The sequence below is a fragment of the Choloepus didactylus genome, chromosome 16, assembly GCF_015220235.1.
Source record: "Choloepus didactylus isolate mChoDid1 chromosome 16, mChoDid1.pri, whole genome shotgun sequence".
Lineage (NCBI taxonomy): Eukaryota > Metazoa > Chordata > Mammalia > Pilosa > Megalonychidae > Choloepus > Choloepus didactylus.
This window is the reverse complement of record NC_051322.1, coordinates 46,201,300-46,214,716: the sequence shown is the minus strand read 5'-3', so window position 1 is coordinate 46,214,716 and position 13,417 is coordinate 46,201,300.

Genomic DNA, 13,417 nt, shown 5'->3' with positions numbered 1-13,417 from the left:
GGGACGACTCCAGCAGGGTTTCCATGGAGATTCCTCTGGGTCTAGCCTAAAAACAGCAGATCAGCTGACACCATTAGCTCAGGACCTAATTACTGCTTATTGGAGCAACAAATGAGGGAGAGGGCCAGCTGCAAAGGAAGAGTTTCTATCCCCCCTCCCATCTCCTCCTTTCTCCCCCTCTCTCCATCGCTTTTGAGTCCCGAGTGAATTCTCATTAACTTGCAAGATTCCTGAAACAACAGCTCCCCTGCTCTGTCGGCCACTCCGACTGGTTTTATTCTTTTTTATTATTATTATTATTTCCTTCTTTTGTATAATAAATGATAAAATAAATTAGTTGTTCTGAGTCCTTCAGTTTTTGCCTAGTAATATTACACCAATAGAGCTCAGAGAGTCTGCTATCCAATAGAAGTCACAAGTGGATCTAATAGAACTGCAGAGAAAAAGGAAAAAAATTACTTTAAATTTATTGAACCTGGTTATATCTTTAGGCCTTTGACTCTCAGGTCTTCCAATCAAAATTCTATTTGAATAACAAATTTTAATCTTAAATGAATATTCAGAGCAAGCAATTTGAAGAGAAGGATATTTTGAATCATTCTTGGAAGTGTGGTATACCTCACAGGCACAACTCCATTAAAAGTTTCCCCTGTGGCATCATAGATGATTGATTTCAAGACGGGAGGTCTAGATTTTGTTGTACATTGATCACATGTTTCCTAAAATATCTGGAAGAATGATTGGTCCATTGAATGAGTGGCAATTCATTCAAGAGTGAGCTGGTTCTATAGAGTTTACTTTCTCTAATGGTTATAACTTAATTCACAATTACAGAATTCTTTTTTGGTAGAGCTCCCTCTGAAAACTCTTTTCATCTCCTCTAAACTTCATTCAATTATATTCAGTGCCATGACGCCCTCCTTTTTTGACCACTCAAATTATAGTGATCTGTCTCTCCTCTAAATTCCTCTCAATAGTGTCTTTCAAAAAATTTTTTTCACCTTGTCTCATTAGAGAAAGTTTTTACATTGGCATACAGTGCAAACATGCATCTGTCCTCTAAAAATTTTGTGAAGGGATATATTTTATTACATGCAGTGCTCACTATTTGCCATTCTTTTTCTCCTATTATTAGATTATTATTCTTTGGTAAAGTATGTATTTTATCAAATGTATTTTATGAACCAGAAAAGGGTGGCTAACAACCTAAAGTTTGAAAAGCTTTGTTTTAGATTGTAAAAACTGCACTGCTCCCTGTATTAGATTTATATTTTCATGTGGGTGTGCTTGTTATTCAAATAGAATTTTGATTGGAAGACCTCTGAGAGTTTATTTTCCTGTTTTTCAAACAAGTCCAGCACAACAATGTGCACAGTAAGTGTTAAGTAAATGAATGTTGAGTTAGTAAATTAATGAAAGAAGGAGAGGAAGAGGAAGAGGAGAAGGAAAGAGCAGGCAACACCATCCTTGGCCATTGCTGTTGGCTTTTGCTGAGTGTTGTTTGCATGAAGTTCATCTCCACTTAAAGAGATGCCATGGCCTTAAGACCACATATACATGCACACTATATTTATGACTGTATTTTGACACCCTAATGCATGGAAATTAGAATATCCTAAATGTAAAGAACTTATAGAATGCAAAAGTCATCAAGCCCCAGTTGTATTAACTAGATTTAGTATACAAACAAGAAATAAAAATATAGTAAAAGTGATCATACAAGACACATCCTTTTTAGAGGGAGGTGTTAAAAGATTAGCTATTGAAAGAATGTTCACAGTGGAGTAAACAAATAGAGAATCCTGGGGTTTTAAGGGCTAAGCTTCCCAAAGATTCCTGCAGATTCTCTTGTTTCCAGTAGAACCCATAGTGTGGTGTGTTTTGTGCTTGTTCTCATTAATTGTGCTGGCTGAATCAACATCTATTACCTAAAACATGAGCACCTGACAAAATCTAAAATCGGCTTCAGCAACTCATTCTGAACTCACTTCTCTACTTTCCTTTTAACTTCTTTGGGCTCCTACAATGAGGGTCATACTGAGACTATCTTCAGCCCCAGGATTTGTTTGAACAGGCTGTCTGGAATTCAGTGTAGGATTTCCCTGGAGACACTTCATTCAGACTTGCCAATTTATAAAGCATCTCTCTCCAAAAAAAATGATTTTTCCCCTCCATATCAATCCCAATTCTATTCTGGACTCAGGGTCCAGATTGCCATTTATCTAGAAAGGAAATCAGAAAATGTTTTGTAAGGAAATTATATTTTAATTAAAATTTAACCTAAATTTGAGCTGTAATCAAGCATGATTTTGTTATCAAAGTAAAGTTCCTTCCTTCACAGTCAGTTTGTGTATGACAATTTTTTAAACTTCTGGAAAATCTTGCATTTCTATATCAATCACAGATAATTCATCCAACATTTCTCATTCCTCAGCAAAATGTTACAGTATAAACAACAATCTATAATCGTAAAATTAGAGTTCAAAAAACAAACAGGACTTCATTCATCCATATAATTATGCTTTCATTCAGAAAATATTTACTGTCAATTACCCTGCTCTTGGTTTAAAGAAGTCAACAAGACACATGCTCCACATCTCAAAGAACTTACGTTCTTTGGAGGGAAACAGATAATAAACAAGGAAATAAATAATTAGAGCTTCAGATAAATGCTAGGAGAACAACAAAATGGTGCTATAATAGAAAACAATGACAGGATAGGAAGATTTAGTGAGCTCAGAGAAGATCTTTCTGAATAGGTAACATTTATCATGAGACCTGAAGAATTCAAAAGAGTCAACCATGTGAAGAGCCAGGAAGGGGAACTAGAGGCAAAGCACAAAGGCCCTAAAGCAAAAGAGTTCTTGACATGTTAGAGAACTAGAAAGAAGGTCAGCGTGATTGGTGTTTAGTGAGCTTGGAAGAGAGAGGTAGCAGATGAGGTTGAGTCATCTTCTGCAGCCAGATCCTATAGGGCAGTGCTCACCATGATAAGGAGTTTGTATTTTATTCTTAGTCCAGTGGAAAACCAATGAAGTATTTAAAGCAGGAGACTTACATGACCTAATATGCAATTTTATAGGTTTCACTGGCCATTCAAAGAGAAAAGATTGGGAGGGGGCAAGTCTGGAAGAAGAAGCTCAAATTAGTATAGTGTTGCGTTAGCTTAGGTGAAATATTAGAGTGATGGATTAGAGTGGTGACAGTGGAGGAAGAGGGAGAGAAGTGATAGACTGACAATGTATTTTAGATATAGAAGAGGGCTTGCTGATGGATTCCATGTGCCACATGAGGAAAGGTGGTGAGTCAAGGGTGACTACATGGTTTCTAGCTTTAGGAGTGTGACTACTGAGGCCACTGACTTAGAGAAGTGTGTTTGTGGGAAGAGTAGATTGGGAGTTGGAGACAGAGAGGAGCAGAAGTAGGATATGGTGGAGAGGTAGGAGGAAACAATTTAATTTCAGAGAAATTAAATTTGAAATACCTTGAGAGTTATTCACATAGGCATCTGAGTATACAAACTGGAATTTAGAAAGAGAAGTCTGTGCTGCAGATATAAATGCAGGAAATGTAAAGCCATTGGAATGAATAGTACCAGTTCTATCCATATTTCCCAACCCCCCCAAAAGCTCCCATCTCCTGATATTGATTTTGTATAGCACAAATACCCTCTGATTAGGAACAGAATGTAATGTACTGAGCAGCAGACGTTGGCTTCTATTGGCATAATACTGGCAATGGGAAAAGCCTGAGAAAATTAGTGAGTTCCAATTTACTTGGACTTAAAATTATTTAAAAATAAAAAAGGAAAGAATGAAAGCTTTAGTTAGACTTACTCTAGACTATATTGGACCTGGAGTTCTGCTAACATAGGAATCTGAAATTTGAGGATGGCCTGTGAGCAAATCTGCCAATGAAGGGATAAAATAGGGACATTATCTTCAGAGAATTTACGCATGTAGCTAGTCCAGAGGTTATAATGGATGGCACTTGCGACTTTGCAACCTGGAAGTTCTGAACGCCACTGTGCATTCAGATGCTTAACATTCTAATAAACCTTCCAAGGAACAGGAAATTGTGAAGGAAGTGGCCAACTCAATCAGCACCTTGATTACCATATAGCATGTAAACTTTACAATATGAAACAGAATGAATGGAATCAAAGAACTGACCTATTATGCAGGGAAATTTGGAGCTATATAAAAAGGTGTCACAAATCAGATTTTATTAGTTGACTTCCACTCTATTGATTTTCCTCCCAAATAATGTTGAAAAGACACTCTCTTAGTAAGCTATCATTACCTTTGATTCAGGAAAGAAATGCTTTTTGAGGGAATTTTATTACCCTGATCTTTATTACTGCCATTATTGAGACACAGAGAAACATTTCTCTTTTTGTTCTATTTTTAAGTTATAGTATTAGTATTTTTAGTCCATTTTCTAACCAGAGATAGAGAGAATGATTAAAAATTGGATATTTGTTATTTGGCCCTAAGCTGAGTGATATTTATATTTGGTCAGATCATCCTTAATTATTATGCCTTGGTCAGAATATAAATTTTTATAAATATTTATGTGCACAGATCAAGAACAAATTAGGGTCTATGTTCTAGTTGATTTACTGAATTTCTCTTTAATTGTTCCTCTAACATCTCTGTTTGAGGAGCCCTGTGTTTTGATAGCCACATATGGATTCATTCAACATTCATCTGACATTTTCAGCTAGCTGTTATAACTGTGATAAAGTTCAAAGTTAACAGGTCTGGTTTTCATGCTCCATGTAAAGGAAATGAAAATACATTTTTTTCTGGCCTTACATGTTGTTTTATTTCCCAGTAACCATGTGGCTTATCTTTACTTCAAAATCCATGTCTTGAAACAGTAATCTACAATTTATCTTCAGTGCAGTAGGCAATAACTGTGGTAGACTTTCTGGATTATTTTGAGAGTTGTGATTTTTGTCATGGAAAATAAAAACTCTTTTGGAAAAATGAGAGCAGCCCACCTCCAACAACTTCCATCATATTCTCCCAATTTCTAGTTACTGATCTGATTTCTGTTGAGTGTTATTACCTGATACCTTATTTTTAATGCATTATTAATCATCATAGAACATTTGTTTAATTTGCAGGGTGAAAGTGACAAGAATGGCAGACAGAGATTTCTTGGCTGGGACCAGAGAATCAAGAAATAATTTTCACAAGGGAGCCACCAGAGTTCAAACATTGGAATCTGGAAAAGAGCTATAACAATGCTGAAATACTGTCCTTTAGCAAATGGAAAACTGAAAAAATAACTGCCCCTAGTTGTCCCTAGGACCACACTAATAGGCATTGAGGAGAAAGTTGAAAAAAAAAAAAAAGTTTTTGATTTCCATTTTCTCTTCTAAAATGAACATCTCCCAAGTCTTTAGGAAACTCTTTAATTAGATTTTGATCAAAAAGCAGAGTAAAAGTCCAGATTTATAAAAATGTCTTATACTTTAGATTGAGTTGTAGAAATGAGGGCTAACTTTTTTTTAAAAAATAAGGTGTTTGTCTTATTTTCAAAAATACCTTTTAGTCATTTCAAGTTAGCGCACTTTCCTGTTTCCGTTAGGCTGGAACGGCAGAGCACCACAGAGAGGTAACAAACTTCTATTTATCATAAGGAAATACTAAGTTTAGATCAAATTGATCAAGACAGTTTTAAAAATGAGACACAAATTGCCTAGTTTATTAAGAATAACTCCACTAAGTACAGTGATGCTATCAATCAATCAAAGCTTTAGGAATCATTTTAACCATTAATTTATACCTCAACATGAAGATAGGAACAAACCCCCACATAGAAGGGGAAGATGGAACAGCTCCTTGAGGATCAGTGATAGAGAATGGTTTATAAAAACAGCCATGCTTCAGAGTATATTTATATAAGTATGTGGTCATGAAAATATGAGACAGCAACAGTCCTTGAAAACTCAAGATTTCTTTAACTCAAGTAAAATCATCTAAACATACCATTTTGTAGGACTGTCACATTTACTAAATATATTGAAGTGATATCCTTATCATTTTTCAAATTGTTTCAAAATATTAATATGACTTATTTCTGAAATAGCTGGAAACCATGTCACTTACAAGTATCAATCAAGAAGTGCGTAATGATGTTATCGGTGGACTGTCTTAATACCACCATTTAAGCTATAGGCATAATTGGCATTGATTTATACACTTTAAGGGTAAAATTAATAAGGACTTTTGCTTTGGCTGCTATGGCTGACTAGAGACTCTGAGGAGCCCAACCCTCCGATAAAAAGTAAAAGTCTTCGAGTTAAAAACTGATGAGTGCGCAGTCAACACACCCAAGGGACTTTGATTATCCATAAGCAAATGTCAATAGCAACATTAAAATAGGAAGACTGAGCCTTAGGTCGCAGCATAGTGCTGAATCTATGACTAAAACTCCTGTGTTAAGATAGGGACACGTGAAGGTTGGTCACTTAGGTTGGTTTTGGCACAGAGCTCCTGATGAAAGTAAATGCAAACTCTCTCTGGAGGAAAACATCCACAATTTGAGCAACTACAATTGTCATGGATTAAGATTACCCTAATATGAGCACACAATCAGAGATGACCAAAAACCAGGAAAATCCATTATAATGAGTAAAAGCCAGCCATAGCAATAAACCTCCAAGGATTTTATTTTTAAAAATAAGCCCAAACTTATCTATGGTAATAAAAATAAGGATACTGGTTAGTCTGGTAGTGGTGACTAGTTGAGGACAAATGTTAGAAATTTTTAATTATTAATTATGTTAAAAAAATTTAGCAAATGTCTTCTTTATCATTAATTTTTATTTACAAATACTCTATACCCACTAAGGAAAATCTCCCCCTTTCCCCCTCTCTCTATCCCCTGGTAACTTCTAATTTACTTTCTCTGTCTGAATTTGCTATTTCTGTTTCTTAATCTAGGTGCTGGTTAACACAGATGTTTTACTTGCTGAAAATCCATTGAGCTACATACTTATTATCAGTGCATTTTCCCCCATGAATGTTAAGCTTAATTAAAAATAAATAAAAACCTGTCAACTCTGGGACAACCACTAAAAATATTTTAAGAGAAGTATAATTGATGTGCTAAGAGAGGAGATAAAATGGAATCATATAAAATGCTCAATTAAAACCTGAAAAGGCAGAAACATTGGGGAAAAAAGTAACAGAATAAATACAATTAACACAACTATGAATGGGTTAGATATTAATCCAACTAAATCAATAAAATTAAACTAAAATTCAATAAAAGAAAATAGTAAAATTCACAAATCTATAGAATTTAATTAATATACTTCTAAGTAACCCAGGGGTCAAAAAGTCTCAAGAGAAATTAAAATATTTTGAACTCAATGAAAATGAAATGTACCTTATCAAAATGTGTGGAATGCAGCAAAAACAGTGTAGAGGAAAACTTATAGCATTAAATGCATATATTATATAGAATAAAGATCCAAAATCAATATCTAATGTGAATGGTCTAAATTCATCAATTAAAAAATTGTCAGAATGGATGAAAAAACAAGACCTAACCATATGTTATCTATACAAAACTCACTTTAAATATAACAACTCAGGTTGAAAGTAAAGGGATGGAGAAAGATTTATCATGCTAACACTAATCAAAAGAAAACTGGAATACCTATATTAATTTGAAACAAGCAGACTTCAGAACAAGGGATATTATCAAGGATAAAGAAGGGCGTTACATAATGATAAAGCAGTCAATTATTCAAGAATACATAATAAACCTTAAAACATATACATCTATAATAGAACATCACAATGTGAATTAAAAACTGATGGAACTGTATGGAAAAATGAACAAATCAACTATTATAGTTGGAGATTTCAATATCCCTTTGTAAGCAATTGATAGGAAAAGCAGATAGAATATAGATGACTTTACCAGCACTGTCAATTAACTTGATCTAATAGGTATTCATGGAATACTCCATCCAATAATAGCAGAATACACAATTTTTTCAAGCTTACATGGAACATTCACCAAAATAGACCACATTCTGGGCCAATTAACATCCCTTACTAAATTTAAAAGAATAGAAATCATAAAATATGTTCTTACACTACAATATAATTAAACTAGGATTCAGTAAAAGAAAATAGTAAAATTCACAAATCTATAGCATTTAATTCACACACTTCTAAGTAACCCAGGGGTCAAAAAGTCTCAAGAGAAATTAAAATATTTTGAACTAAATAAAAATGAAACATACCTTATCAAAATTTGTGGAAAGCAGCAAAAAACAGTGTATAGAGGAAAATATATAGTATTATGCAAATATTATATAGAATGAAGATCCAAAATCAATAATCTAAGCTTCCACATTAGGAATCAAGAGAAAAAAGAACAATTAAATCTTAAGGCAACAGAAGAAATAAAAATTAGAGGAGAAATCAAAGGAACTGAAGACAGAAAAATAATAGAGAAAATCAACAAAACCTAATGTTAGCTCTTGGAAAAGAGCAATAAGATTGATAAATCTTTGCCAGGCTATTCAAGAAACAGAGAGAAAACATATATTATTAATATTAGAAATGAAGGAATGGTTATCACCACTAATCCCATAGACAATAAAAGGATAATAAAAATATTATGAACAACTCTATGCTCACAAATTGGATAACTCAGAAGAATTGGATGGATTCCTTAAAAGACACAAACTACCAAAACACACACAAGGAAAAATACATAGTCTGAATAGAAATTAAATTGATTGAACCAATAATTAATAACTTTCCATAAAGGAAAGCATTGGACCCAGATGGTTTTACTGGAGAATTCTATCAAATTCTACCATTTAAAGAACACATAATACCAAGTCTCCACAATCTCTTCTAGAAAACAGAGGATTTCTCATTTTAATTTGCAATTCCCAACCATTCTATGAGGTCAGCATTACCCTGTTACCAAATAAAGATAAAGACATTATAGACCAGTATCTCTCATGAACATAGATGCACAAATCCTCATCAATGTATGAAAAGATTTATGCATCACAACCAAATGGAATTTATTCCAGATATATAAGGCTAACTCAACATTTGAAAATTATTGTTATCCACCACATCAGCAGGCTAACAAAAAAAAAGAATCCTATGATCATATCAATTGATGCAGTTAAAGTATTTGACAAAATTCAACACTGCTTCATGATAAAAATTCTTAGCAAACTAGTAACAGAATGGAAGTTCCTTAACTTGATTAAAAAAAAAAAATAACATTAAAAACCCTACACTTTAACCATCCATAACAATCAGAAACTGAATACTTTTCCCCTAAAATGAGGAACAAACAAATATATCCTCTTTTACCACCACTATTCACCAATGTACTAGCTAGTACAATAAGAAGAAAAAAAAAGGAAACAAAATGTGTACAGATTGGAGAGGAAGAAATAAAACTGTCTTTGTTCTCAGATAACATGATTTTCTATATAGCTACTGCCACAGAATTGACAAAAAAACTCCTGAAACAAATAAGCGATTATAGCAAGGTTGCAGGATACAAAACTAATATACAGAAGTCAATTGATTCCCTATATACCAATACAGCAATGAACAATTGGAATTTGAAATTTAAAAATTCCATTTACAATACCACCCAAAAATGAAATACTTAGGTACAAACCTAACAAAATATGCACACTATTTATATGCAGAAAACTACGAAAGTCTTGATTTGTTATAGAAATTGACAAACTTATTCTAAAATTTATTTTAAAATGCAAAAGACCTAGAATAGTCAACACCATAATGAAGAAGACCAAAGTTGGAGTGTAATTAGAATAGCATGTTATTGGCTAAAGAATAGACACTTAGATCAATGGAACAGAATTGAGAGCCCAGAAATAGATCTGTTCACAAAGGTGCAAAGGCAATTCAATGAAGAAAGGACAGTTTTGTTTTGTTTTTAAACAAATGGCTGTAACAATTGGACATCCATAAGAGAAAAACAAAAAACAAAACAAAACAAAAAGCAAAATGAACCTAGACACAGACCTTTTATCATACAAAAATTGACTCAAAAAATATCAGACATCCAAATGTAAAATCTGTAAACTATAAAATTTCTAGGAAAAAAACAGGAAAAAATCTAGGTGACTGGGATTTGGTGATGAGTTTTTAGATACAATAGCAAAAGTACAATCCATCAAAGAAAATACTGATAACTTGGACTTTATTAAAATCAAAATCTTTTACTCTGTGGAAGACTGATAAGAGAATGAAAAAGCTAGCCAGAGACTGGAAGAAAATAATTGCAAAACAGATATTTGATAATGGACTTGTATCCAAAATATACAAAGAACATGTAAAATTCAACAATGAGAAAACAACTCAAATTTAAAATTGAACCAAAGGTCTGAAGACACACTGCACCAAATAAGACATGCACATGACAAATACACATATGAAAAGATGTTCAACATTATATGTCATTAGGGAATTGCAAATTAAAATGAGAAATCACTACATACTTAAAATCCAAACACTGACACCACCAAATTCTGGTGAGGATATGGAGCACAGGAACTTTCATTCATTGCTTGTGGGAATGCAAACTAGTACAGACATTCTGGAAGACAGTTTGGCAGTTTCTTACAAAGCTAAACATAGTCTTACCATATGAGCCAGCAATCACACTCCTAGGTTCTACTCACTGATTTGAAAGCTTTTGTCCACCCACCCATACACACAAACTGCACATAAAATTTTACAGCAGCTTTATTCATATTCACCAAAACCCAGAAGCAAGCAAGATGTCCTATAATGGGTGAATGAATCCACAATGGAATATTATTCAGCAATTAAAAGAAATCATGCCACAAAAAGACATGGGTAAATCTTAAATGCATAGTGAAAGAAGACAGTCTGAAAAGGTTGCATACTATCTGATTCCAATGATAAAATATTCCAAAACAGGCAAAAATGTAGAGACAGTAAAAAGATCAGTGATTGCTGGAGTTTGGGGTAGGGGTGATTGGGGTGAATAGGTGAAGCATGTGTGTTTTCTAGGGTGGTGAAAAAATTCTCTAAGATACAGTAATAATGGATTCATGACATTATCCATTGTCAAAATCTATAGAACTTTACAGCTACAAGAAAAGAATCTCAGTGTATGAAAATTAAAAAAAAAATCATTTTGGAGATCCTGAAATCCCAAGATGGAATGCAGAACATGACAAAACAACCTAACTATATTGCAAATGTATGAATACTACCTCCCTGAAGGGATGGGAGAAATTGTGCTGACCTAAGTAACCTTGGTAATGAATGGAGTCTGTAAAACTAAAGGCAAAAGCAACTTTATCCAGATGATAAAGTTGTTTCCCATGGGGTTACAGGTTAAGTATTCTGATACTTCTACATGTTTATACTTGAACAATTAAGTAAATGGATGTCAGATGGTTGGAGCCAGGTTTCTCACTGTTGGAAAAAGACTTAACAGGTAGGCAAGGGGAAGAAGCTAAAATGATTCAGGTAGTAATGGATTGGAAATGGAGACATCAACATGAACTCATGTTTAGCTTAATATCAGTACAGATGGTTGCATATAGAAACATCTGTCAATATGTTTACATACATGGGTTAGTAAATACCCATATATTTCCCTGCTCTTTCAGTGAGAGACCCTAGAGACAAAGACACCCCAGTAGCAATGAGCATAACTAACACCCAGATCTTGGTTTCTAAAACCATTCTCCATTCAAAAGAACCAGGGATCCTTTGAGAAATGGCTAATTCTAGGATTGAGGCAGGAAATATACAAAGATGAGCCATGGGCATGTCATGCCAGAAAGTAAGGAATTGCTAAGGAAAAAAAAAAAATTGATGGAGTATGTCAAAGGGACACAGAAGCCAATTGAAAGAGCTCCCAAAGACCAAAGCTGGAAATATGAGCAACTAGTAAGGTACTTTGTGTTGCATGCGAATGAATGAATGAATGAAGGATATCTTCTAAATTACTTTCATCACCCCACTTGTCAATAAACAGCAGCTCTCCTCAAGTCAGAGCATAGCTGTCTTTCCAGTGCTTGCCATCATCACAATACAGTGGTTTAAAAACAAATGCTCTTTATGTTGTCATTCGGCACTGTAAGAATCCCAACCACACACTGAACAAGGAAAACTCCAGACAGATGCATGAAAAAAACTGAATATCGTCATTATCATCACCATCATCATCACAAAGAAACTTAACATAAAAACCAATATTCTGTGACTCCCAGGGAAGGATGTAGACCTGGCATCATGGGATGGAGAACATCTTCTTGACCAAAAGGGGGATGGGGAAAGGAAATGAAATAAGCTTCAGTGGCAGAGAGATTCCAAAAGGAGCTGAGAGGTCACTCTGGTGGGCACTCTTACGCACAATTAATTTAGACAACCCTTTTTAGGTTCTAAAGAATTGGGGTAGCTGGTGGTAGATACCTGAAACTATCAAACTACAACCCAGAACCCATGAATCTTGAAGACAATTGTATAAAAATGTAGCTTAGGAGGGGTGACAATGGGATTGGGAAAGCCATAAGGACCACACTCCCCTTTGTATAGTTTATGGATGGATGAGTAGAAAAATAGGGGAAGGAAACAAACAAACAAACAAACAGACGAAGGTACCCAGTGTTCTTTTTTACTTCAATTGCTCTTTTTCACTTTAATTATTATTCTTGTTATTTTTGTGTGTGTGCTAATGAAGGTGTCAGGGATTGATTTAGGTGATGAATGTACAATGGTACTGTGAACAATCAAATGTACGATTTGTTTTGTATGACTGCGTGGTATGTGAATATATCTCAATAAAATGAAGATTTAAAAAATAATAAATAAAAAACCAATATTCTATGCCTACAACCTATTCTATAAAGTTTCTCGTGAGGATAAAGGAAGACCATTTTGAGGCAACATGATGCAAAGTCAATTCCTGAGTCAGAATCAGACTTGTCTATGTCAGTCTCTCACTGAAAAAACCCCCATCTCCTTGCTACTGTGTAGTATTTTCACCTAAGGCCTGTCTGTTTCAAGTGTTTGCAGAATTAAAGGCAAAATCTACATCTCAGTCCTTCAGTGCAGAGATGACTGCACTGAAATCCCCAAAGGGAAAGAAACTTCTTTAAATGAAACTTCCAAGTTTACTAAAACAATGACAAGAGGCACTTTTCAGATATATGCCACCATGCGTGTACCCTGAAATTTTTAATGCATAGCTTCCCTATCTTAGTAAATGAATTGACATTTATTTTCAGAACAGTCTAAGATTAAGGTCATATCTATATATGACAACCATATCCAAATACACTACATAAATCAGTACCTACTGCTTTCATTCTTGTCCGGCACTGTCATGCCACAGAACAATG